This window comes from Acomys minous, assembly GCF_964271855.1.
Source record: "Acomys minous genome assembly, chromosome: 3".
Lineage (NCBI taxonomy): Eukaryota > Metazoa > Chordata > Mammalia > Rodentia > Muridae > Acomys > Acomys minous.
In genome coordinates, this window is record NC_140485.1 from 115,764,337 (window position 1) to 115,791,041 (window position 26,705).

General features: G+C 41.5%; 1 long non-coding RNA gene across 2 annotated transcripts in view; it reads right to left on the reverse strand.

Moving 5' to 3' along the window:
• Nucleotides 1–376: 376 nt before the first annotated feature.
• Nucleotides 377–26,705, reverse strand: part of LOC311593870 — a 77,321-nt gene continuing 50,992 nt past the window's right edge. Inside the window, exons 3-5 of one of the 2 annotated variants that reach the window (XR_014777849.1) lie at nt 2,241–2,344; nt 1,550–1,627; nt 377–1,337 (exon numbers count right to left, since the gene is read on the reverse strand). This is a non-coding gene — a long non-coding RNA (uncharacterized lncRNA). The remainder of the gene's footprint in view (nt 1,338–1,549; nt 1,628–2,240; nt 2,345–26,705) is intronic. The other variant, XR_014777848.1, reaches the window with a different exon arrangement.

The window sequence follows — 26,705 nt, forward strand, 5'->3', positions numbered from 1 at the left end:
AGACAGCAAAACAACTGCCCCACTTTGTTTTTAGAGGCCACTCACCTTCCTTGGATGATTTCTTCTGCCTCCGTCCTCAAAAGCCCACTCTGGTCAACTGAGTCTTCACAGAGCTTCCCTCTGGTTCTCCATATCTGGCATATGGCCTCTGCTTTTTACAATGGCTATAATTAGATTGTGCCAGGCTGCTTCTTCCATGGTCACCTTCCAACCCCACCGTCTTAATTTAGCATTAACAACATCAGCATAGGCCCTTTATCCAAATCCCACCTTCAGGGAATGGCCAACAAGGCAGTCCCCTCAAGTTCCCTAAGTTAAAATCTAATCTGAATTTAGTAGGATCTTCCTGAAAAGAAGCTTGAGAATCTCATCCCAGAATGTATGAAGGAAATAAAAGACTGAAGATCGGTGAAGGTAGGTGAGGAGACTGTGTGAGGGAATTTGTCTCAATGGGCGGAGCTTAGGTGATGGGGGTAGAGTTGGCTCGTGAGCAAACAGAAATGTCCGCAGGAGCTAAGAGAAGCTGACCACACATTAGTGGGAGGAGGAAAGTGTCTGGTAACTAGAAGACAGCCAATGGAACGTGGGATCCGCTCAATTCAGAGTGTCCACGCGATGCGTTGCTCATTTTGAAAAACGTGGAAGTAGGTCACTACCTTCCCCGGTTCTCACACGCAAACTCCAGCCATTTAATCTTTAATATTTGGAAAGGTTTCTTCAACAAAACTTAAAGGGTACAAACTAAGACGAAACATTTGACAACTTTTGCTAATTGAGATAAAATGTTCCTGCCCCGCATAAGGCCCTACAACGATTAGGAATCAACTCCCTAAACTGGAAGATATCAGCCTCCCATGAAACTGAACAGTCATAGCCTTAAAAACTCAAGCGACCATGGAGAAGTGATGAAAATGTGAGTTGCCTGTAAGACCAATGACCCGATGTGGAAAATGACAAAATGCGTACACAGGCATTATTTACATTTAACAGAAGAGAAGGAAATTATATGGCCATGTGTATTTGGTGTGTATTTAAACCATTAGTGAGAAAGGGGCTGCCATTTAATGGTACGACGGAAGATTGTTTTATGGCCACTAGATGTGCAGAACTCAGCTATGAAAACAACTCGCTGTGAAGGGTGTGAGCTATGGAAAGTCACGTAAAGCAATGTGAGGACAGTTAATTGGAGACCAATTTAGTGTTGCAGTTCCTGTAACAGGTGGTTTGCACAGGTCACATGATTTTGTTGCGCCATTCCAGGCTGGCGTCTAAGGAAATCTCACACGTGCTCTGGATCTTGAAGCACGCCCAGCAATTTTCGTAACAGCTTTACCTGCCTAAAGAAAAAAAAGAGAGATCTTTGGACTGAAATGACCCAGTAACAGGAAATACAGTAAGAAAACAAGTGCATAGCTTTGCAATGAGATTTTGTATAGCAGTAAAAACAACAGAGCCTTGAAATGTATGCTTGTGAGAGGGAGTTACGAAAAAAAAATCATGTGATGTATGGCAGTTTTCTAACACAAAGCAAGAAAAACGCAAACTGTACCTGTTGTGCAATATATTTGGGAAGCTTAAAAACAACAGCAAAGGAGCAATAAGCCCAATATCCAGAGCGGCTGGCTCCCTGCAATAGGAAGATGAAACAGAGAGACTATAATGACATGGTCAGCTCCAGATGTTGCCTACAGTGGTTCCTACGTCTGGAAATACGGGCCAGAGTGATGGTTGCTGCCCTGGCAGAGGACCAGAGTCATTCCTTTCACCTGCGAGTGGCCACTCATAACTGCCTGTAATTCCAGCTCCAGGGGGTCTGACACCCTAATCTGTATTCGCAGTCACTAAACTCACCTGTGCATACCCACTCACCAACACAACATACATGTACATAATACATAAGAATCTGGGGATGAATAAATGTGGAAAATTCATTGTTTTATTTTGATTCTTTAAAATGCACATGTGTATCACATGTGTTATACTTACACTGAAGGTAGAAACTTATTTTGTTGCTTTTATTACATATACATACCAAATACACACACACACACACACACACACACACACACACACACACACACACATATATCTGTTATTTTTTTCTAAATAAGTTTTCTAAGTAGATTTTAGTTTTTAGAGATTTTTATCTTTTTACAGGCAAGATTGTGTAAGCATCTCATTCACAGACACTGCATTCTAATCTAGTGCTAGAGAGATGCTCAGTAGTGAAGAGCACTTACCACACTTGCAGAGGATCTGGTTTGGGTTCCCAGTGCTGACAGTGTAGTTCAACACTATCTGTAACTCCAGTTCCAGAAGATCTGACATCCTCTTTTGGCCTCCGCTGGCACAAGATATGCATATAGTGAGTATACATATGTGTAAGCAAAACATTCATACACACAAAATAAAATATTTTTTAAAGATGTATTTATTATGTATACAGTATTCTGCCTGCATGTATGCCTGCCCACCAGAGGAGGGCACCATATCTCACTATACGTGGTTGTGAGCCACCATGTGGTTGCTGGGAATTGAACTCAGGACCTTTGGAAGAACAGTCAGTGCTCTTAACCACTGAGCCATTTCCCCAACCCCTCAAAAAAAATCTTTTTAAAAACTTAAAAAGATATAACTTCTAAAGACTGCACCCACCATTTTTTGTTATTTAAATTGCTCTAGTCCTTATTCTTTAAATCCTTCACAACAATTCCAGTGCTGTACTCATGCTTACTTTGCTAATCCCAATACATAACCTTAATTATCTCCTTGATATAAACTCTAGAAGTGGAACAGAATTAAAGTCGGTGAACCTAGGAGGTCACATTGACCTTCACTTTGACTGCTCCCTTATTTCTGTGGCAGGACTCCTCCTTGCCCACGCATGCAGTTTGGGAAGAATGGAGTGTCTGCCACGAATGATGACCCTAGACAAGGGGAAAGCCACATACGATTTCCTTGTCATTATTATTCACTCTTGTTTCCCATTCATAATCAAAGTCACATAACTGATGGGCCATGTCACCAAGTATTGCAGATAAATAGTAAAAAAAACAGATGGGATGTGATATCTGGGGCCCAAGAAGATAATTCTTATCGAAGATAAGTTTAAAGCAACCATCCTCCATAGGATTCCAGAGAGTATTTTATCAATAAAGCAAAGCATACTAATGCAACAAAAGGAGAAAAGCCAGAGACCAAATGTTACTTGAAATTAAAATGTGCTTCTAGAAATAAAAAAAAAAATATTTTTAAAGAATTGTTTTTATTTTATGTATGCTCTCTTACATGTATGTATGTGTCCCTATTGGCACCAATCTGTGCCAGAGAGGGGGATGGACTCCGAGGAAACACATGGTTGGGTTTACAAGCTGTTGTGCTGGTGCTGGAAATAGCACACGAGCCATCTCCAGCCCAATATTAAGAATACTATAAAACCAGCATTTTGAACATGAACTTATTCACAGAGGGACTGAAAAATGGAATGCTGGTGTAGAAGATCTAGTAGTTGATCTGAAAGAGAGAGTCACATAAGTAATTTCCGGGGCTGGGGAAAAGGTTCAGTGTATAAAGTGTGCAGACATGAGGACCTAAGTACCCCACGTAGAAGCGAGGTACAGCTACACATTTGTACCTCAGTGCTGGGAACTGAAGGTGGGAGGTCCCTGGATTTTCTGGCCAGCCAGTGTAGCTGAAACCACAAGCTTCCAGTTCAGTAAGAAACCACGTCTCAAAAATCAAGGTGGGAAAGTGATTGGTGTCAACTCTGAGCCTCCATACGTGCACACGGGTGAACACACAGCACAGCACACACATACTCATAGCCCTCACTCAACTCTCAAAATAAAAAGTTAAAAATGCAAAGAGGTGAATTTTAGATGATGCAGGTGGCAGTGTTTGGATATTGATATATTATGGAGCACACAATACACTCTACAGTTTTAGATATATAATGCATATCTACGAAATAATAAAATAGTGAAATGCAATATACAGTTGAATGCTTCTAAGTATTTGAGAACAGAAAATCCAAGCAAACATATTTACCTTACACAAATAAACATGTGAGAATATTCATGTATGCATATTACACGTGTGAATATGTTCTGTAATATCATCAAATGTATTTTCTCTTTCATTGGGCATATTTGGACATCATATACTTGTGAGAAATCCCTAGGTGGAATTTCATGCAGGCTGGAAGTGTGGTGAACATGGGGTTCCTCGTATGTTTTGACTCCCATGATTGCGCAAGGGACAGATTATGGTCGTTTGCGAAGCGTGATCAGTTTTTCCAATGTCTTCAACGGTTGATGTGAGTTCAGATTTACAAGGATTCTGCTTAGTTTTCATTTCATCTCAACCCAAAGTCCCTTTTCTGAGGTTTTGAAACTAGAGAGTACACTTTTCCTTCACATGTCAAACTCCCTGGAGTGCTTCTGGGTTTTCATTGTTATGCAACTTGGGTGTCTGCACATGGTTTTGCCTTAAAGACACATGCTTCTCTAAAAAAATGTAAATGCTTAATTGGCAGTCCCGAAGACTCTTAAAATATCACCCCAAGTACCACGGAAACCTCCCAGAAATGCCACAAAGACTGTGGGAAAAACTATTTGGCTAAAGTCTCACTCGTATTGACCAGAAGTCAGGTTGGAGTCACACATCATGGCTGACAAAATCAGGGTTACCCAACGTTTTGACTCCCCAAAATGGGGATTAGGTTATGGAGAAAACAAACATATTAGAGGAAGTGACCCTGATAAATATTGACTTTCTGGCAAGTTTGGATCGCTCTTCATGCTAAATAAAAATATGAGGTTTCTTAGTGACACTTGACCTATGAAGTCATCTCCAATAATATTATAATACCCTGGACAAGAACTGCAAAACACATGAATGCCTGAGTGGAGCCAAGTTATTACAACAGCATTGGACTAATTTTCTCCTTAGTAGATTTTCTTTTGCCAATTACCTCTCACCTCCCCAGCATACAGCTTCTGCTTTATAGGAACTTCAATATGTTCATGCCATGGACTTACAGCATAATGCTTACTGTGAGGAGTAAGTATGAACAAGTTGCAGTAATAGAGCAATATTTGAGTTCAGAGAAGAAGGTGAAGGACAGTACAGAAGGCCTGAGAGTGTGCGAGGAACAAGAGGTGAGTACTCTTGTCTGCAACTCCCTTAAATGCTACTACAAGAATTCGGATTTCTGTGCTTCGACTCAGTTCTGGATTCCTCTAAACAAAAGTCAGAGCCTGAGGCTTCCCTGCTGCTCTTCTCCTTCTAATCTTAATCTGGCCTAAATTCATTGCATCAGTATATTCTGTGGGAGAGGGCAGTTACTACGGAACTGTGCTGAGCACAGGCATGGCTCTAATAAACAACACTACCAATGTATACATTGTTACTGTGTGTAGGGCACAAGAAAAACATCTTTGAGGGGCGGGGGGAGGCACAGAAGAGTCTGGATCCAAGAAGCGCTGTGTGTCTCTGTGCTCAGAGGGATTTGCAGCTCAGTCAAGGAGAACGGCCCTTTTGTGGGACGTGGGTTTAGGACTGCACAAGTAGAGACAGAAGGAGAGAGTGCTGTCTGCTGGTATAGAACTAAATCTCAAAGTTTCTAATGGAATGAACCATTTACAGAGCCCCAGTCTCCATCCAGGATAGGGTATTCTTCCAGACCTGGGAGAACAGGACGCTGAGATAAATGAGCCATGATCCAGTTGATGAAGGATGCCTTGTTGGCGGTGACTTTCAGGAAAATTATCTGTGCATGAAGAAGAGAGCTCAATACAATTTAGAGTTCCTGCCAACTGGATGGGTGTAATACATAGTTCAAAAATGCCATCAACTTCATCTCCATAAAAATTCTCACTTTATCAAATATTGGCCAAATAACTGTTAGGTTTTTTTTTTAATCACTGTGAGGGAGCCCACCACAACCCTTTTCTTCAGATAATTAAGGTGATAAAAATGCTGGTTTGGTTGACCGGACTCACTTTGCAACATTGTGGTTTCATAGAGACATGATTTTGGCTTCAAAAGCCTTCCTTCCTTCTCCCGTTCAGTTGATGATTCATTTTAGGACCCTGAGAAGGCACTAGGCTCAAGCTCCACATGTCAGTGCTGTGTTGTAGCCATAATTCCCATTGGAACTGTGGATGAACTCACTGAACGAACAACTTATAGGCAAGAAGAGAAAGACGTTAAAACCCCAAACAGCCACACAAGTAAGCCTGGGGCCTTATGCCTTCACTGCAGCTTAATATCAAATACTTCAGTGTTAAGAGGAGTGCCTGGTGGTAAGTCCAAATTTCTTTCTTAAAAAATATGTATGTATGTATGTATGTATGTATGTATGTATGTATGTATGTATTCATTCATTTATTAACTTATTCACTTTACATCCTGGTCGAAGCCCCATCTATCCTCACCTTCCAGCCCCACCCTTACTCTCTCCCCCCTCTTTCCCTGCCCTATTTCTCAGAAAAGGGGAGCTCCCTTCGCATCCACCCCAGCTCATCAAGTTGTATCAGGGCTGAGCATGTCCTCTCCCCCTGTGGCCTGGCAAGGCAGCCCCTCCACGGGGGGAAGCAATTGAAAAGCTGGCAAGAGATCCATGTCAGAGACAGCTCCCACTCCTCATACTAGGGGACCCACATGAAGGCAGAGCTGCCCATCTTGCTCCTCTATAGCCAAGTTCAACAATCCTGAAACAACTCTTCTTCCTCTTCCTCTTCCTCTTCCTCTTCTTCTTCTTCTTCTTCTTCTTCTTCTTCTTCTTTTTCTTCTTCTTCTTCTCTTCCTCCTTCTCCTTTTCCTCTTCCCTTTCTCCTCCTCTTATTCTTCCCCCTCCTCCTTTTCCTTTCTCTCCTCCTTCTCATTAAATCTGGAACTCAGGAAAACTTAGATCCTTTCCTTCTCCTACATAACTACATGGTATCCTAGATGTCTCATTTGCTCTATATACCTGAACCTTTAAAAAAACCATGTGGGACTTGACATCTCCAGCCCTTTCTAGCTAAATTTATTTTATCATTGAAAAAAAGAAAAAGAAAAAGAAAAGCCTCCTGATTTGAATACCATGCTGCGGCCTGATGTGAATTAAACTGTCTGGGTTATAAACCGGCTTCGGTCTAAGCTTCCAATGGAAGCAGCCAGTGACCCTTGGCTGCAGCCGCTCTTGCAGTTCCCGCTATAGTATTCAGTTACGGCTCCCCTCCCTGGCCGGCATCTGCCTGTTATATAACTGTGACTGTTGCTGGATTGCCTAATCCCTTTGCCTCACCCTAATTGCATAGAATGCTTGCGGCTTCTGAAATACCTGGTCCTCACCAGCCACACACTCCAAGCATAGATGTGGTTGCCACCGCCAACCCCTGCTCTCGCTGATTTAAAATAACACAGTCATGTGTAACTTGCAAATGCCGCCCTTTGTGGAAGACATTATTTCTGCTTTTCCTTCTGTCTCTTTCTAGCTGGCAAGGAACCCCTGCCCAAAATGACCTAACACTAGGAAAAATTCTGACAAATAATAAAATTGTCCCATCCAGGTAGGTACAGTACATACTGTCCTCTGACTTGCTGCACAGACAAAGTGAGGCAGCAGCTGGAGAAACCCAGGGGAAAGTCACAGCGTGATGATTCACCTTAAATACAAGTCTTACATGGAATTGGGAAGCACAGTTTTTCCAATGTGCACAGCCTGCAAGCCCTTTAGTCCAAGCAAATCCTTCCACTCTACTCATTAGAATAGTAGATCTAGGAGATTAGCAACAATCTACCCATGTATTCCACAAAACGCTGCATTTCAAACTGTACTTCTCAACTTTATTTTATTCTGTTTGCAAAACTGTTGAATTCCTAATTTAAGAGCACAGGAAAGTAGAAAACAAACAAACAAAAAAATAAAAAAAACCCAAATAATCAAAATAGATTAAAAAAAACTTACAATCAACGTTTTTCAATATATACTCATATTCACTCAATAAAATCACATTGATTGTAAGTTTATACATTTTTCATTATTGTCATACCTATATTTTTATTTATGAATATTTTAAATTATATATTAATCATAATTATTCATTCAATCACTGCTTATCTGAAATTTAGATTATATCTATTTTTTTTAGTAGAAAGAATGTTATAAAAACTTTTTTATTTTTGAGATATCATTTCATTATGTAGCTCCGGCTGGCCTGGAACTCGTATGTAGACCAACATGGCCTTGGGCTCACAGAGACTTGCCTGCCTTGGCCTCTGAAGTGATAGGACAAAAGGTTTGCACCACCACACTGGGTACAAAAAAAAAATCTTTTGCAAACCCATTCTCTGAGCTTGTGATAGTTTGTTCCTTAATCTATAATACTAAAGAACCTACATACACACACACACACACACACACACACGTGTGTGTGTGTGGCATGACAACAAACTCTAAAAACTAGCTAAAATTTTAAATTGTGGAAGGAAATCTTAGCAAAGAAGTGATTCTGCATTACAATGGTAAAAATTATACAATGTAGAAATGCTATACAAAGTATTGGTATGTTGTGTTCCTTTTCTTCCCTTTCTATTTTTAACAAGACAAAAGTCTCTTGTTGCCAAGGGTGGCCTCGAACTCCCCTTGTAGTTAACAGTGACCTAGAACTCCTGATCCTCCTGCCTCTACCTCTCAAACGCTGGGATTATGGGCACGTGCCATTATATTTTGTTGAGAGGATGAAGATCAATCCCAAGACTTCATGCAAGCAAGACAAACAGTCTACCAGCTGAGCTACAGCCATGGGCCCCTCTTTTTGTCTGGGGAAATGTGGGGTGGTGAGCAGTCAGAACATCTACACTAAGAGTCACTGGGGCCAAGATTGTCAGTGGCCCTTGGGGCCTCCCAACTGAGTCCAGCTGGTGAAGCTGCTGAGACAATGCCCTGACGCCTTTCTTTCTTGGGAGTCAGTGTGACTGGTCAGAGAGTTCCTAGTGTCAGTTCAACTAAAAGCAGCTGAAGTGGCACATGCCTTTAATCCCAGCACTCGGGAGGCAGAGGCAGACATATCGCTGTGAGTTCCAGGCCAGCCTGGTCTACAAAGTGAGTCCAGGACAGCCAAGGATACATAGAGAAACCCTGTCTTGAAAATCCTATACAAAAAATTAAAAAAAAAAAAGAAAGAAAGAAAGAAAGAAAGAAAGAAAGAAAGAAAGAAAGACCAGGCTTCGCTGTGGTGCTTATGTCAGGTAAGTCTTTGAACCTGATCTATCAAAAAGTTAATTAAATAACAATTGATTTGTAAATATATCTTAGTAAACTTTTCTACAGTTAGGATGCATTCATTCTGTATTTTGCGTTGTTATATTCCCTCATGAACTGTGGTTCTCATGTTTTGTTAACCAGCTGTGCTGGCTAGAATATTATAATCTAAATCCATTTTCAAAGTCCTAGCATTTCATAAATAAAATGGCATGCTTAGAAAATGGGATTAAATATAAAACACTTCTTTCAATTCGCTAGGGGAAAATTGATTATTGAAAGAGAGTAAACAGAACCTATACACGGATCATGATTCATTTCCAACCAAAGGAAGCTGACCTTAATAGGCCTACATGCCTGACAGACTGTTCTGTTTAATCATAGGTGCCTGGTACTAGCATTGGTACTGGTATTGGCATGGATTTCTTTGTTTTATGCCTCATACTTGATTCCAAAGTTTTGGCAGTTGCTACCCATACACTGGCACAGTAAAAGATTCATGGGAAAGAAGCTTCCAGAAAATTTGAAAACTGTATTTTAGAGAAACCTAGACAATCAGTCCTAACAAGGATTCTTCCATCCCACGGCTCCCCTGAGAAGACTGAGTAGGTACTTGGTCATGTTTGACCAAGGCCTATAGTGTGCCTATGACTGACATACACCAAGATATTCCACTTAGACTCTTTTGGGAAGATGAAAACAGATACACAAAGGTGTTGCCTATTCTCCAGCAATGACTATTATCAACAGGATTTGGTCGTTCGCTTTCCTATTGAATGCTATACTGATGTAGCTTTAAGAGAGTTTTTTCTGTGCCTATGTGTTCAGAACTCTCTAGGTTGTATGAATTGCCAGGGAAGCATGAAGAAATTATCTCTTGTGGCAGATTCACTGTGTGTGTGTGTGTGTGTGTGTGTGTGTGTGTGTGTGTGTGTGTGTGTGTGTGAGAGTGCGCACTCTCCATTAGGTGCATGTGTGTGTCAATGGTTCACATTACATAGCTTCCTCTATCATTCATTTTATTTATTTAATTTGCTTATTTATATTTGAGACTGCGTCTGTGGCTGAACCTAGAGCTGACTGTTTTAGCTAGACTGTCTGGCCAGTGACACCCCATCTCCTCTGCCTGTCTCTGGTCACCCAGCACTACAGTTACAGGCACAAACCTCCATGTCCAGCATTTCCATGGCATCTGCAGATCTGAAATCAGGTCCCCACGCATACACAGCAGAGAGTGTGAGCCATTGTGACAAACTCTTCAGTCAGCAGAGAAGCACCCAGCTTTGTACCAAACAGACTTCCTTACTGAGCACGGTTCTGAACATCTGGATGCCCATCCTTGTGCATGTTTATTTGTTTGCTTGTTTGTTTGTTTGTTTTGCTTTGTTTTTCAAGACAGGGCTTCTCTGTGTAGCCTTGACTATCCTGGACTCGCTCTGTAGACCAGGCTGGCCTCGAACTCACAGCAATCCGCCTGCCTCTGCCTCCCAAGGCCTGGGATTAAAGGTGTGCACCACCACTGCCCAGCTGTATGTTTGTTTGTAATAGATTAGCTTTGTGGTGTCATTTAAAAGCCTTATCAAAGTACCACTGTCAGAACTACCCACATATATGTAAAAGTGAAAAAGTGCTGTAAACTACAATAAAAATTTTGGCTGGAGGCAGAGTGGAAAATAAACATGTTCCATGTAAAAACCATCTTCAGTGGCAGTGTGTCCAAACATGGAAGGGGTCTGGGGTAGGACCCACAGCTGGTAAGTTTCTGCCCTTATTTGGTCTGGGTCACGTGTCTCCAGAAGCTGTGCAGCCACTCGGTGGAAATCAGACCCAAAACAGCCTTAGTCACTGGGCGATTTCTAATTACTTATCCAAGTTTAAAAAGTACATTTTTGGGGCATGACAGACTGAAATGCAGGAGCATACAGTACAAACTGTACACTCATAAAAGTTTGTCTTGTGTGTGGGTTGGAGTCATGAGTCCCCATGGGCAGAACAACTCATAATCACATTCTTGGGCTTTGGAATTGCCCCCCTCATTTTTAATATTTCAAGGATAATTGCTATGTTGTAAGTTTAACTTTTTTTTAAAAGCTGGACTCTAGTGAAATATTGGTACTAATAATACAACAAAAACTCCGACTAAACGTTTGACAACATGAAGGCCGTTTTCCAAGTGATTCATCACAAGTGTACGCTGATTTGGAGTCTGCCTAAGACAGTGGAGGAAAAGCCACGTAAAAATCAAGAGCAAAACCAATAAGAAAGATACCAAAGGGACAATGTACAGCAGCACCTGGCACTATGTCTGTCTGTCTGTCCATAACAAGACTAACCGCTTATCAGCAAACTGGGTACATACAGAAGGTATAGGCCAAAGCCAGGAGGATGCCTTTTATAAAAAACCTCATGCATATGAGATAATCTGCCTTGGGGCTCTGTAATGTGAATGCAGCCTCAGACTTCATCAGCCTATCACCCCACTGTAGTTTAACCTCTCTGACTTTAAGACAGTAACATAGGGTTAGAAAACAGATTCACAAGCGGACGATCCCTCTATGTTAGAGTGGGCTTCTATAACAGGAACAGCCTCCTCCGGTATGCTGTAGTGATTAACCAACCACTCTGTGTGGGCAGCCTGTGCTTACACACACATGTGCGTGGAGGGCAGGAGCCTAACTTATTGATTTGAAACAGTATCTTTCACTGGGACCTGAGGCTTGTGGACTAGGCTGCCTGGTGAGGAGCCATCCCAGGGATCCTGCTGTGGCTGCCTGCCCAGCACAGGGATTACAGGCACACGCCATCATGCCTGGCTTCCTACGTGGGTGCTGGGGATAAAGTGTCACACTGTCCTGCTTATGTGGCAAGCAGTGGGCTTACTGAACTTTCCCCCTAACTTTCCCTCCTAGAGCTTAGTTTCATGAAGACCAAAGATCTGCTATAAGCCCAGCCGATATCATAGTGTTGTTCGCATTGAATTTTTAAAATGAAGTTTATTCAGTTAAGTTGCTCAGAGTTTGGATCATGTGCATAAATCTCAAGATGAGTTTAAGATAAAAATTTCCAAAGTGTATTTATATAACTCTTAGGACAGCTCTGGAATTTTAAGGAGTCATTAAGAGTAGAGTATAAGTCACAAACCGAGATTGGATGTGTCATTTAAATCAAGGTATAGCTGGAACATAAATAAAGTTAACACTCTTAGAATACTGTTTGTTGCCTCTCTCTGTGTATGTGTTTGGTATAGAATATGCATATCCACACGTGTGTGCGCAGGCTATAGAGTGCACATGTGCTTGCGTGCATGCATGTGACGTGTTTCAATATTCCTATGGAAGCCAGAGATTGACTTCATGTGTCTTTTTCTAGGGACATTCCCAAGGACTATTGAGTTAATCTGTCTCACTGAAGCCGGTACCACGGATGAGTGGGCTGGTGTGAGTTCTGGAGAGCTGTCTGTCTCTGATGCCTTCTCTCCTGCTGGAATAAGAGCCACTGTCCACTGCGTCTGGCTTTTTTTTTTTCTTGCGTGCTAGGGTTCTGAGTACAGATCCTCATTCCTAGCCAAGCCATCTCAGCTCTGAGACTGGGTGTACCCTTAAATCTCTTTGTTAAGAAATAAGGAACAGGGCTGGGCATGGTGGTGCACGCCTTTAATCCCAGCACTCTAGAAGCAGAGGCAGGTGGATCTCTGTGAATTCGAGGCCAACCTGGTCTACAAAGTGAGTCCAGTACAGCCAAGGCAACCCTGTCTTGAGAAACAAAAAACAGCAACAACCAAAAACAAAAAAACAAAAAACAAAAAACAAAAAAAACAAGGAACATCATGCTTCAAAGACTCTGAGAGTTACTTTCCTACGAATATGTTTCCAATTCACAAAACAAAGTTAGAATGTACAAGTAGATTCCTCAAATATTTGTAAATTCTCCAACTATTTCTTGAGGCATTACCTTATACTATCTACTGTTTCATGTAGAGATGTAGATGTAAATAAGATTTTAAAAAAAAGAACTTCTGAGTCTCTTGGGAACCCCAGTTTACTTTTCAACGAATCTGTACAAGTTTTTATTACAGATGTTTTCAAGCATACACTAATGTTAAGGAAATAGCTTGAGGGAGCTGATGAGCACAGTGCCACAACCGCTACTGTGCGGACAGTCGTGCTTTCGGTGTGCCTGTGTTCACTCTCTACACCACACCAATCACTGTTTCACCATGACACACAGACACACGCACTTCACACACAAGGTCACCATTAGGTCATTATGTCCATTAGATGCCTTTTCATTGAAGTGTCTCCTTATTACTACTTTTATGTGTCTAAGAAACAAAATTCTTTACCCAATAAAATTTTTAATTGTCTGGGTTTTGCTGGCGTATCCCCATAGCTCCAGCTAACATGGACTTCATGCTCTCAATTTCTTATGAATTGTGACTAGGCCCTAGCATCTTATTCATATTCAAGTTGACTTTTTCTCTTTTTCTTTCCTATCAAAGAGACCATAAATGATGTGATATAGTCACACATGAACATTTTCAGACATATTTTCTTAAGACTACTTTTATAATTCAAAAGTTAAACTAAAACAAGATTAAATTTTTAAATAATACAACATAATCATTGTATATAGGCTGCCTGGCTTCATTAACCTTCCAGGCCTATAGTTTCTGAACTATGTTACAGTTAGAAACATTAACCCTGAAAGCCCCGGATTATGAGGTCAGTGTCACAGTGTGAGACAACCATATCCTAGAGCCTTTTACCCCATCCTTCTGTGGCTCACAGGCACTTAGAGAGGGACCCTGAGCCACACACAACCACTTTCTTCCCTACAGAGCTGGTAACATCTCAGAAAGATTGATGCGTCCCTATTCTAATACCACTGTCTATGGGGAGAAACCCTGAGAGAATTGGATCTCCCAGGCATGTTTCATATCTCATCCTCATTTGTTTGGTTCTCTTAAACAAGTCTTGTGAATTGGATTCTTTTCTTACAAACAGAGGGTGCCTATCAAAGGATACTTAACTATTTGAAGTCAAATTGTTACTTGTATTTTGGTTGTTTTAGTACATTATAAACAAAGTCTCCAATGTTTTCATTATTGAATCATTAACACTAGGCAATTTTAACAAAATTTCCATTCTGTGAAAGAGTCTTTGGCCAAAAAGCCCAATTAAGCAAACAATTTAGTAATTTGAAACACTATGATTAGCATTTTCTCTATTGCAAAGTATTGGCCTTTCAGGTAGTATCAGTTTAGATAATTCCTTCTCTCTCTCCCTCTCTCTCTCTCTCTCTCTCTCTCTCTCTCTCTCTCTCTCTGTAGTTTCAGACAGAGTCTGTAGCCTTGGTTCATCTTAAACTCTCTCTGTAGTGAAAAATGACCTAAATTTCTCATTTTCCCAATTCCATCTTTCCAGTACTGAAATGACACCATGTCCCACTATACCTACTGTCCACCTTGCTTGATACCAAACCCAGAGCCTCCTGCATGGTAGACAGGGCATCCTATCTATGCGCTACATCCATCGCTGGCCCTCGTTTTCATGACAATGGTAAAAGTGAATAAGTCTTTACAGCCTTAAGCCGTGGTCTTATTGACCAATCTAATCTCCCTTCATTTCTGGATTTTGCAGTCTTGGCTTCTGAAGGGCCATACAAGGAAGAAACTTCCGTTGGTATGCAGTGTGTTGCGGGCAACATTACCTCATCACTTCATAGGTTAGAGATTTGCTATCAGGAAATCCAAACTGGTCAGCCCAAGGCACAGCAGCTGGTGGAGGAATGCTGGAGTCATCTGCTCTGGGAGGGAGTAGGTGGCAGGCTTGTTTACTCTGTGTGCTCCCGCTGTGAGACAGCAGAACTAACTCCTTAGGCCTTTCCCACAACAGTCCCTAAGGCCGTGGTGCTCAGCTTTGGAAAGGAAATTGGGCTCTTTAATTTCTTAACCATGCCCAGAAAGGAAGAAAACAAAATGCTCAGATGAGATGATGAAAAGAAGAGGCCTTTTAAGAGTCTTTTCCAGAATTGGCTTTAAGAAAAGCCATATGGGGCTGCAAGATGGTTCAGTGGGTAAACTCACTTGACACTAAGTCAACTGCCCATGAAGTAGAGGAAGACAAGTTCTCAGCAGTTGGCTTCTGACCCCCACAAAAGCACAGTGGTGTGTGCTCACCCCCAACACAATGTAAATAAGGAAAATGCCTCTTTTTTTAAAGCAATACAAACATTTTTGACAACCGTAACACACACACACACACACACACACACACACACACACACACACACACACACACACACAGAGTTTGTCGGTTCCTTAACAAACAATAATATATATTTTCTTAGGTTGGAATCCCTGAAATTTCTGATACTGATTCTCAGTTGTACCTTGTCTGACATTCACTTTGTCCGGAGGCTCTGATGACTCATGACTCCTCAACACTTATTGCTGAAACACTGATATTGTGACCAAGTTGTGTCCTGCTCTGAGTTACTCCATATTGTATAAGACAGTCTTTTTTTTTTCCTTCAGGCTTTGCCTTGCCCTTAGAGACTCCATTTTACAAGCAACTTTTGGCTCCGTTTTGACCATAAACACAAAGGCAGGATGACTCTGTGAGACCTTACTGGGCACATAAACACTGTGTGTCCAGCATGAGCTTATAAGGCACAGGCTGATAAATGACTTCTTAAAAGTAAAAAAGAGACCACTCCATAAACATATCAAAGTAACTTAGGAGTACCTGAACATACAGGCACATTTAAATCTACCATGAAAACTAGGCCCCCTACAACTTAGTGAACACACCAGACCCGGGGGAGGTTGTAACACCCTTATATTGATTAACACAGAGCAAAGATCTCCATGGACCTGAGAGATGACCCTTGCCTGCTGTGTAAGCATCAGCTCAGCTAGTTCCCACTGTTGACATGGCTTACTGGAACTGGCATCTGTCCATCTGCCCCATTTACCTGGAGAGATCTGGTCCTGCATCCACAGACCCCAACCTTTACTTCTGTACCTCTCCAGCAACTTGATCAACACTGTGGTCCCTCAGCCTGACTCAGAAGAGACTCCAGCAGGGTTTATTTTCTTATCCCCCTTCCTACTGTCCCACAAAAACTCTTTGCATCCCTGTCAGCTCCTCTCTCCTGCCTCTCAGTCAGATTTCTTTGGATCTCCTTAAACTCCACTGCAGAGTCCTTAATCTTTGATAGCCATTTGGTAACCTACTGTATTAGCCAGGTGTGCTGGTTTGGATGAGAATGTTTTCCCCATCAGCTCATATATTTGAATACTTGGTCCCTTACTGATGGAACTGTTTGGGAAGGATTAGGAGGTGAGGCTTTGGGGGAGGAGGTTTTGAGGTTTCAAAAAATCTCAACCCATACCCAGTTAGCTCTTTCTCTCTGCCTCCTACTGACAGATAAGCACATTAGCCCTTAGATGCTGTTCTACTGCCATGCCTGCATGTCTGCTGCCATGCTCCCTGCCACGACGGTCGTGGACTCGTACCCTGAAACATCCAGAGTCCAACAAACTATTTCTTCTATAAGTTGCCCTGTCATGGTACTTGTCAAGTAACTAAGATGTCAGGATGCTCCAGAGGAACAGAACCAACAAAGTGAATTCAACAGGTGTTTTGGGGGTGGGATGTATTACAGTGACTTACACGATTCGGGCTGGGTAGTCCAACAGCGGCTGCGTGCATGCTTGCAGGCTAAGAACACAGTAACTGTTTAGTCCGCAAGGCTGGATGATCCACTCATCAGTCCCAATAAGGCTATGATGCTGATGTTATAAAGGATTCCTGGTGAGTCACTAGGCAAGTTGGAAGGATGGATATCAGGGTCCTGATATCAGGGAAAATGGCAGCATTGGCAGCAGTGAGTGAAGGCATGCAGACAGAACCAGCCCTGCATTTTCCATCATGTGTCTTTATATATGGCTTCTAGAAAAAATGCTTCCCCCTCTAGGGCAGGTCTTCCCCTTTCTAAGAAATACTCTCAGACTTTCCCAGGGGTATGTTTCTTAGTCAAATCAACTGACAACCAAGATTAGCTTATGTGCCAGTAGATGATAGATAGATGACAGACAGACAGACAGACAGACAGACAGACAGAGACAGATTTACTGTGTTGTGTGATCTGAGAGTATTAGTACTTAAGAATGGAACAGAAGAGGCCATGTGCTCCTTGGCCTGCTATCAAATGGCTTAGAGCTACTTGGAAATCAACACTAAGCAAACCAACACATTTTGTGGATGTATTGTCGCTCAGTGAATATCATACTGTGAAAAGACAATGAGGTATTTGTGCCATTTCTGTCATATCATGCTCATGGCGCCGACAAGTCTCATTTGAAACCATACATATGGCCAGAGAGGACCATCTGAAGATAAGGACGCCATGCCCTCCACTCTGCAGAAAGCCTTTACTCAAAAACCATCTTGTAGAAAATACCACATGAGACTTGATCAAGTTGATGCTCATGTCCACTGCTGCACCACACCTGTTCAAGGCATTCACCTGCCCTCTGCTTTCTCCTTTTCTCCTTCCTACTCTATGATGCTATGGCCATTTCCACAAATATCTCCTTGTGCATACACAGTCTCTAGGTTTCCAACTGTATTTGATAAAGCTAGTCCTCCAGGTGGATGTAACATGTAACTAAATAAGTCTTTAAAGGCCTTGACTGCGCACAGTCTACATTTGTTATTGCTGTTGGTAATCCAGAATGCACTGTTTGCACTTCAGTTTTGCTTTTTCCTAGTGTCTCTTTTGTGGTTGTGGGAGGTTTTAAAGTGAACTGTGTGCCTCTGATACGGGGTAGGAGTGAGCTATTCTTTATGAAGATTGAGCCTTTGATGGATATCGGAGTGAACGTCTGGACCTTTTTTCACTGTCTGCGTCAGGACAGGGCAGGTTCCAGAGGTGCTGCTGAGCCTCACTGTCTCCTTGACAGCCACACTATGGGTCCTGGGGGTCAAAGGTCTCAGTCTCAAGATACCCAGACACTCACTTAATTATTTCTGTGTACATTGTGGTCCATCATGTCTGCACCTCCTGATGATGTGCAGGATTTTCCTTTCAAGTCAGTTACATTTTCTTTTTCAATATGAGCCTTAGTATTTTTCTGTAAAAAATTTTCTAAATACACTAAAATATAGGTAAAAATTATAATGATCATATATATATATCTTCAGCAATTATCTTCAGCAATTATTAATACATGGCCAGTTTTGCTTTATTTACAAGCAAGTACTTGACTGAATTTTAATTTTCATAATCTGTCGAGTTGTTTGTAATAGGATGGATGTTCACTTCTAGCTTTTCTGGGTTTCACAGATGGAAATTTTTTCACATAAATATATAAGATCCCTTTTACTGTATTCTGAAATGTTTGACAATACTTGTCTCAATGTTAATCTGATTTGATTACCTGCCACACGCTTGTATAACCCAGGCAAGGTGCATGGGCTGTGGTTACTTACAGGATTATGTGCAGAAAGGGTTTGTGGAGACACCCTGGGTGAAGCAGGAGCCTCCACTGGATGGCGTACGGCACCAGCTGGTCTCCAGAATGCAGGCACCACCCACCTCTGGATCTTGTAACTACTTCATCTTCTTAGTCTTTGACCCAAACTCCCACATACTGGGGCCTCCAGGATGCAGACACCCTGACTGGCCAAAAAGTAATGTAGCAAAAGTCAGCTGTCTTAGATTCTCTGGCTACTGAATCCAGTCAGTTACCCTAAGGGTTTCCATGGTTCCCGTCTCCTCAGTCACCTCATCTCCACCTCCTGCTCTTGTTTAATCTAATGTTTCTCTGTTTCTATTTGTTTCCCAACTTTCAAGTTTTTCCCACGGTTCTAGTTAGTGAAAGTTCCCCTCTCTGTTGTTCTAATATGGTTCTGGTTTTCTTTTTTCTTTTTTCTCTTAAACACACATGGCAATGATTAAGAATATGGACTCTGGTCTCAAGCTGTCTGGGTTGAGTCTGGACTATGATATCCTCCAACTGTGTGCCCTACAGTTAGTGTGTTCACTTCTCTGTGCTTCAGCTTCCTTGAGTCCATGACAACTGTCAAAAAGGTTCACAGGGTCATCATGAAGACTTTGTCCTCTGAGTGCTCAGAAGCTGCTTCTACTCTCTGTCTTAAAGGTGAACCACACCGAGTGTTGCCAGTCCTAGAAGATGGCAGAATTCACAGCGTTCTTTCAACTGAATGCTGCTATTTTTGCACCATCATTAAAGTTAAGCTCGCTGAATCTAGCTACTACAAATTGAGGGTCATCCGTAAGGCACTTATCACTGTCTGTTCAAGTTGTCATAATAAAAGACTACAGACCCAACGACTTAGAAACAACATACATTTATTTCTTATAACCAAGAGCTCATCTTCCACATCATTCCAGATCTTAACAAACTGACAACTGAGATTGACCATCCCATCTTTTAAGTATGAAAAAAAAATGAATATTACAACATCTGAAGGAAAGAATGTGGGGAAAAACAACCAAAAACATGAGTTCAAAATAAAGAAAATTAACAAACTGAAAAACTCAAGCCTACATCCATAACAAGGGTGACGATGGTAAAGTTGACTCTCCTGTACTTTTACATTTATTGGAATATTTAAAAAGGAATATAACCATTCTGAGATGGTATTTCACACCACTTCTGACTGTGTGCTGGACAATTTATTCTTCAAAAATGTTGAAAAGATGGAGCTTGAGAGATGGCTCCATACTTAAGAGCACTGGCTGCTCTTCCAGAGGATTCTAGATTCCATTCCCAGCACCCACTCAGCGGCTCACAATCTCAGGGTATCTGGAGCCATCTCCTGGCCCCCTTAGGAACCAGGCATGCACATGTTACTCAGACACACATTCAGGCAAAACACCCATACACATTTGATCACTGCCCCTTCGAGGAGAGGCCCTGTGGGAACACAGAGGAAGGGGATGCAGACCATCTGGATGAGACCTGGTAGGCTGTGGTCAGATGGTGGGGGAGAAGGACCCCACCTGTCAGAAATCTAGAGGAGGGGACTAGGGCAGAGGAGGGAAGTAGGGGTGGGAACAGGAAGATAAGAGCCAGGGGATTACAACTGGGATGTAATCTGAAATAAACTATAGTAACATAAAGAAAAAAATTTAAAATAAATATATAAGGAAGAAGAAAGATGTTTTAAAAGCGGGGGTGGGGGGTGGGGCAATGTTGATGTCCAGTTTAAATGCTATGGAAGGAGGGTGTTGTCTACAAACGCCGAGTCAGCACGGCGCTAAATAGATGTCACTGGAGGAGGGCAGAGGTGATGGTTTTCCAGCTCAAAGTCTATATTCTGTTGGATCAATTTTGGTTTATGATGACTTTTTACTTTAAGGGTGGAGCATGGATTTCGTAAGTTTTGTAAATACTTAATTCTTCATGTCAAAGAAAGGACTTTCTTGAGATCCAAGTGCCCGATATCCTCTTAGGGATATAAAATGGGGTGCAGGGAAGGCACGGTATGTAAGGTAATCACAAGAACCTGAGGTTGATTCCCGAAACACATGTAAAAAACCATGCATGGTGGCATGCCCTTATGATCGCAGCGCTAGAGAAGAGCAGACAGGCGTGCAATGTGTGGGGCTTGCAGGCAGCCAGCAATGCCGACTGAGTAGTCCCAGATCGGGAGAGACCTTGTCTGGAAAAAAGCAAGGTGTGTGGTATCTGAGAAAAAATTTGTGAGGTTGTCCTTTAGTCTCTCCATGCATGTGTGCATACTTGGGGACAAGCAAGTGTAGACACTAAACACTGGTATATTCACATGCACATGAAATGTGTACACACATACACACACACACACACACACACACACACACACACACACACACACACAGAATATAACAGAGAAATGCCTCCTGACCATTCATAAAAATTAACTTTTATAGAATCTCAAAGAAGAAAAGGTTGGTAATTCTGAAGTTACTGAAAACTTAGGGGAACAAACCCTGCTTTTGCGTTATCATTATTACACATTTTATTTGAAAACTACCTATACTGATCATTGAAAATCTTTGCATGAACACATGTGCATTACTCAGATCCAGCTGCTCTTTAGATTTTTGGTGCTGGGAGTGAATGAAACTGGTTATAAAAAGAGTGCCATGATTCTGATCACCCAGCTTCTCCTTTTTTTTAAATTAAAGATTTTTTATTTTACATATACATTTATATTATTACACATATATACAATAAACTACCTATAGCAAGAAGAACCGTGACACAATCAGGAATTATATAAATGTTCTATTCTTAGTGTTTTGGCTATTTGTATTTGACAGCCTTGAAGAAGATATCGTTCCTATCTTGGTGTGTCTAGAATTCTGAATGTAAATCAATCTTCCATCACATCTTGTCATTATCAACTTTACGTATCTTAATGCCTCAGTTGTCACTCACAAGGTTATTTTTAATTTTGTATATAGATGCAAAATAAGTTTAATTCTAGATTCAGTGGTATAGAAGTCAAATATAAGTTTATTCTTCACACACACTATATATATACATATATATAAATTTTACTCTAATACGAGGTATTGTACCCATATAACTAAATTATAATACCAAGTTTACTTTCAATACTTTGAAAGTGCTATTTCAGGCTGCTTAGGATAAATAAGTTATATAAGTCTACTTTTATCATCACTATTCTACTTTTATCATAAGAATATACATCTTAGGTGCAGCAGATAGATATGATTCTATAGAAAGATAAGGTAGGATAGTTAGATAAAGTCTTCAAAAACCTCAGTGACATGCAGAATATGGCATTTTAAAATGTTTTTATTATTTTAAAGATTCACTAACAGTCTTGACAACACCCAACCTATCTCAAAGAGGATGATGATCATCAAAGAACCTCCTTCTGGAGATTGCTTCAGATGTGGCAAACAAGCCACTGGACAAAATTGTCCTCGTTTCTGCCACAGACAGAATTTTGCCTAAAAAAGGGCAAACTTGGATGCAGGCAGAGTCGACGGCCAAACACTGCCAAGACAGGGTAAGCAAGTCCTCAATAGCTCCTGCCTCACAAATATGTCCGTCAGATATGCTGGGCCAGAAGGCTGAAGAAGATGCTCCAACATAAAAGGGAGTTTTGGGTGACTATTCAGGTAGAAAACTGTCTCTGTCATCTTCTCATTTGGAAAGCTACTAACCTGCACTCGCAGCATACTCAGGTAATCAAGTTTATTCCTTCTCAAGTCTCTGATGGAGTTGAAAACTCGGTAGCTTAGTTTTATAATGAAGTTTAATTGTTCAGAGGTTAAGATGTCTTTAGGTCTAGATAGATGTTTTAAGTTGATAATCACCCAGCTCCTCTTGTTGCAGATTTTCCCTCTTCTCCAGAAAGTCCTGATTGGAGGTAGGGGGCTGGGTCTCCACCTAGTGGTCAGTATGGAGTACTACCACTATGATGATGAGATCGAAACTTAGTGTGCTTTATTTTCCCCCGACTATATTGAAAACAACACTAAATATGATGGCACTGTCTATCAAAATCTGACAAATAAGTAATAGTATAGAAATATTAAAATATATACATTGAATCATATGGTTTGAATGCAATTGCAAATTTCCATGCAGCTTTTCCTTCTACAGAAGGGTGGTTGGTTGCCTTACTATGCAATTCAGTAGCTGTCCAGACATCTTGACATAGCTTTTGTTTGTTTGGTTTTGTTTGGTTTTGTTTTGTTTTGATACGTATTTCTCTGTGTAGCCCTGGCTGTCCTGGAGCTTGTTTTGTAGACCAGGTTGGCCACAGACTCAGAGATCCACCTGCCTCTGTCTTCCGTGTGCTGGGATCAAAGGCATGCACCACCACCGCCCAGTTTTAATTGTGGCTTTTAAAGAAAGATACAGTAAGAATGTTGATCTTGTCGTTCTAACAACCATTTCACTTTGAAAACTACAAGTAAAGGAATGTTGAGCACTGAAGGCGTGTGACACAGGGGCCCATTCACATCCAGCAAAGGAAACCAGCTTTGCTTAAACTAAAACACCACTCACCAACTGGATTAATTAATTACAAGATTAACTTACCAACTGGGTTAATTAACTATCGGCTCTCCTACTAAGTGACTCAATTCATTATCAGTGGGATTAATCCCTAATGCGTGTATTTATGACACTTTGCGGGTATTTACCAGAGAAGACTGCTTGGACATGTGTTTAAGTCAGTAGAAAGTCTTTATTAGCCAGCCAGTGACTACACTGTGTAGCACTCAGGGTTTCTCAGGGTGAGCTTCTAAACACAAAGCTAAGTTAACGTACTTCAGTTAACAAGAACAGTTAGAGGTGGAACTACAGGAGCCAGAAAGAAAGGCTAGTAGTACACTTAGAGGCTTTCCCAGAACTATGGACATTGATGGATTAGGTCTTTGTTTTAGTTTTGGCAGGTGGTGCTGTCTACGTGCTGAGTTTTACAGTCTGAATGTTTCTTCCAACCTGGAGTCAGCTGTGCTTAGGTCTGGGGCCCTATTAAAGCATATGGTACTTTCTTTGTAAAATGGGCTCATTTTGATAACAACTGCTTTCTTCCTTTTTTTTTTTTTTTTTTTTACTTTTCTCCACTCCACCATTTATTCCTTTAAGACTACAAATCACATACTTGTCCATTGTGCGTCACAAGAACAGCATCACCTTTCCATTTTGTAGGATGTCAGAAGCTGCAAAATTTCTGTGTTTACAGACTGTGTTTACAGTCTTATTTTCATCTTAAAAGGTGGCTGGAAGAGCCCCTCCTCGCAGGCGTCTTAGAAAGGTGAATCTGCACATTAACTCCTGATTTTAAAACTATGAAGCCCCTCCCCTGGTTTCTGCTTCCATCTCCCAAACCTGCACATTCTTGGGACTATGCATGTCTGAGCATCTGCGATCCTGTGGTGACCTGTGCTCTCATAGGGAAGTCCAGTACAAAACTCAGCCCACTGTTAACTCCCATTGATGGTGCCCACTCTGATATAGGGAAGGATATAAATTACTGTGAATAAACCAACGTTAAAATTAACCAAAAGAAAAAAAAAGGATTCCTTCAACCCTAGAATTTGTGGATGAAGTAGATGACACTGAGGATTGAAAGTAGTGGGGGAAGAGGGGAGAATGTAGACTGGGGTCACTCAGACTCCCTGAGCATCAGGCGGAGGGCTCTTCTGCCTGCCTTCTGCTGCAGAACCCACAAACACCTTTCTTGCACATGACCTCTACATGAGCACCTGTAGTGGATGTAAATATGTTTTTGTTTTGATCCCAAGTGTGGGATGGGGAACAGACTTGTGAGAGAACAGGTGATGTTTATCCACCAGAAGACGAACCACTTTGTGCGGGGGCTTGTTTTTTTGCCAGCTGAAATACATCTTAGTACAGATTCTGAGAGGAGATATATATATATATGAGCCCAAAACCAGAGGTGGGTTATTTTTTGGGGGTTTTGGTATTGTTTGGGTGTTCATCACTCCAGTTTGAGACACTCCTAGAGAGAATCACGCCAGAGAATACTTCGGGGCTCCGGGTTCCAGTTGCTGTTCCAGGTTCCAGCAGCAACTCTGGTGGAATTGCTGGTCTGCTGAAATCCTGCTGACTACACCAGGGGAATCGCTCCCAGGAACTGAGTCAAAAAAGGTCTCCTCTTTTTGTTCGTATTAACCTCTTCTCTCTCCTATCTAGGGTAGGTGGGTTGGAAGGGAGGTATAAGCATTAAAGAACCGCAAATAAAGTAGATTTGGAAAAAGGCGGAAGCCTACAAGCACCAAAGGCCTGTGTCAAAAAGGATGTCGTCCTTAGAAAGGAACTACAAACTTGCTTCCCATTTTTGGTTGAGAAAAGGACATTTTTGTTCAATTCAGATTCCTAGTTTGACAAGAACACAGGGGAGTGAAAATGCCACCCAGGCCTCAGGAGCTTGCATTCTCACATATTTAAACTTTTAGAGAATCACCAAACAGAAGAAAATTTATTTCTAATATAAACTCAGGGTGTGTGTGTGTGTGTGTGTGTGTGTGTGTGTGTGTGTGTGTGTGTGTGTGTGTGTTCAATGCATAAGTAAATCACAGTAGAAGTCTACCCAGACTAGAAAGGCAGACAATAAAAAAAATATTTGTTTTCTACAAGGCTATTTATGGCACAATAACAATCGACTATAATTTTATTTGTAGCCTATAAATTGCTTGTTTTTAAGACCTAAAATCTTTGGCAAAGGGGCCTTTTTATACCCAGACAAATGTTTGAGAATATTAAAAATGAAAGCAACACCCTGCCTTCACTTTCACTGGCAATAAAAGTAGGTGATCTCACATAAAAATTTTAGATTAGGTTTGATTTAAAAAAAATTTAGTTGTAATGTTTGGGATATCTCTTGCCCCCCCCCCATACACACACACCCGCTTGAGCTTCCTCAGATCTTTGGCCAAATTTCTCTTGGCTCTGATTGCCAGGGCAAATAAACAGGAGATTAATCAGCAGAATGAATGGCTAAGATTGGAGGTTTGCCCGAAGCTCAGAGCAAGACTTCACAAAGGTAACATGGTGTGCAGTGATAACAAACACTAGTTAATATTAGCTCCTTGTGTTGGTAAGGGCGCTGCATAGAGACTCTGTAAGCCTTTGTGTGGCATAGGATCAAGTGTTTACTCTATAGGCTAAAGCTGGCTTGAAGTACTGAGTGTAGCAAATCAAAGGCATCCTGAACCACCAGGACAAGAGCCAGATGGCATCAGGTCGTGGCCACTGGCTTCCACAGCTTCTTCCTCTCACTGGAAAACCCTTAATCCATGCAGAATTTTTAGGAGAAAAGTAGCTAGGTGTATTTAGAAAATCCTCAATAGTCATTGCCAAAAGATGGGCAGACTTTAGATGGGCAGACTTTATTTTGGATAAGGAGGACAGAAGGGAATAATGAGCCTTTCATTACCAAAACCCTTCACCAAAGCCCTGATATTGGAGAGATGTTTTTTTTTTCCCTTTTCTGTTTTCCTGGCAGAGTAGCTAGTGTCCATAAATGGCTCATGAAGAGTGTTGTACCCTCTTCTTACAATCTCCTGTGCCCTTTCCCTTGAATCTGGGTTTTCCATATGACTCACCTGGAACCCAAAAGAAGGCTGAAGGTGTGACACTGAGATCAATGCACTGGCGGATCGGATCAGAGATTTCCGCTGCCTCTTATAAAATATTGTTTGGAAACTTTGAGCTACTATGAAGGGAAGATGTTCCAGAACACTGCTGTCACCGTGTGTGGGATTTAGCCCCGGCGTACCGTGAAAACAAAGGAAGCAGACAGATGCAGAATTGCCCTGAGTTTGATCGATGGGTATGGTGGTTTGAATAGCAATGGCCACCCCCATAGTCTCATACGCTTGAACACTTGGTCCCCAGTTTCTGGGACTGTTTGGGAAGGATTAGTGGTGG